The following is a 1,540-nucleotide window of genomic DNA, read 5'->3' as shown; positions in this document are numbered from 1 at the left end:
GTTTGCTGTGTTACCATACGCAAGTCAAGAAATTAAGGAAGCCATTAGATATATGAAACATTTAACATCAGAAGCCTTAAAATCTAACCTTATGTAGTAGCCCTTCAAAAACCTACAACTTGCATTTTTAAAACAGTATTTTCTCTACTAAGAATCTTATCAGCTACACAAAAATCTGTATAGTTTTTTTTTTTTTTTTTTAGTATATCTTTATTGATTTCAGAGAGAGGAAGGGATAGGGAGAGAGAGAGATAGAAACATCAGTGATGAGAGTCACTGATCGGCTGCATCCTGCACACCCCCGACTGGGGATTGAGCCCGCAACCCGGGCATGTGCCCTGACCGGGAATCGAACCGCGAGCTCTGGGATCCTAGGTCGATGCTCAACCACTGAGCTACGCCTGGCCGGGCAAATCTGTATAGTTTTTATACTGGAGCTAATATTGAGCTGCACTTGAATTTACGTTCTTAGCAGAACAATCGTCTGAACACACACACTCCACACACATCATTGCAGGGGAGCCATTATTCTTCTTCTTCCTCTCCCTCCTCCTCCTCCTTCTCTTTCTCCTCCTCCTCCTCTTCCTCCTCCTCTTCCTCTCCCTCCTCCTCTTCCTCTTCCTCCTCCTCCTCTTCCTCTTCCTCTCCCTCCTCCTCCTCCTCTTCCTCCTCCTCTTCCTCCTCCTCCTTCTCTTCCTCCTCCTCTTCCTCTTCCTCCTCTTCCTCCTCCTCCTCGTCTTCCTCCTCCTTCTCATCCTCTGCTCCCTTCTTCTCTGAGCCTGCTGGCCTGCCAGGGTTCTTCCCACCTCTCTTTCGCCCTTGGCGCTGTATGTGGCCACATCCTTTTCTTATTTCTCCTTTAGCTTAGCTGCTTCTGTTCATACGGCTACTTATCTCTGGCTGACTGTCCAGACCACATTTCACCCAGTTTTTTTGGCAGTATCCCCAGTGGGCGATGTTCAAAGCAAAACAGGAAGAGGGAGGGTGGAGGCCTTTTAGGAGCATTGGGCTCTGTCCCCCCCTTTCTTATCACTTTTGGGAGGAACATAATTTTTTAATCTCCCTGCCATAGTGAACTTTGTCACTTTTTGCCATATCTTCAAACGTTGGCTTTTCCTTTGCAGACATGGTCTTCCATCTCTGAGCATTTCTTGGAGAATTCGGCAAAACTGACAAAGCGGTCTGGGTGTTTCTTCTTGTGCTTTTCCCCGCAGGTTTGCACAAAGAAGGCATATGAGGACATCTTGCCCCTTGGCTTGTTGGGGTCTCCTTTACCCATGGTGACAGAAGTGTCTACCTAGTGGTAGCTTTTCCTGAGTCCTGCCGTGGAGCCGAGTCTGACAGAGGTGCTTCCTTTGCCTGACTTTTCTCCCCATCAAACTCTATCTAGATGCTTTCAAATCCCCTTCAGTTTACCCTGGTGTGCCATTCAAGTATTAGCACTTTCTACATGTGCCACCATGTAGCTTGCAAGTGCTGCTTTGAGCCTCTTCTTCCAGGTAGCCTTCCAGAAACACCCTCAAACTGTTATCAATTATTT

General features: G+C 47.1%; 1 pseudogene across 1 annotated transcript; it reads right to left on the bottom strand.

Annotated features, from left to right (window-relative positions):
* Positions 1–848: 848 nt before the first annotated feature.
* Positions 849–1,279, bottom strand: LOC308552093 (high mobility group protein B2 pseudogene; annotated as a pseudogene). The gene has a single exon. The product of its transcript is annotated as a high mobility group protein B2 pseudogene (transcript).
* Positions 1,280–1,540: the final 261 nt, after the last annotated feature.

The sequence above is a fragment of the Miniopterus schreibersii genome (assembly GCF_964146895.1).
Source record: "Miniopterus schreibersii genome assembly, contig: HAP1_SCAFFOLD_200, whole genome shotgun sequence".
NCBI lineage: Eukaryota > Metazoa > Chordata > Mammalia > Chiroptera > Miniopteridae > Miniopterus > Miniopterus schreibersii.
Note: the sequence above shows the minus strand (reverse complement) of the source record. Positions and strands in the feature narration are given on the sequence as shown.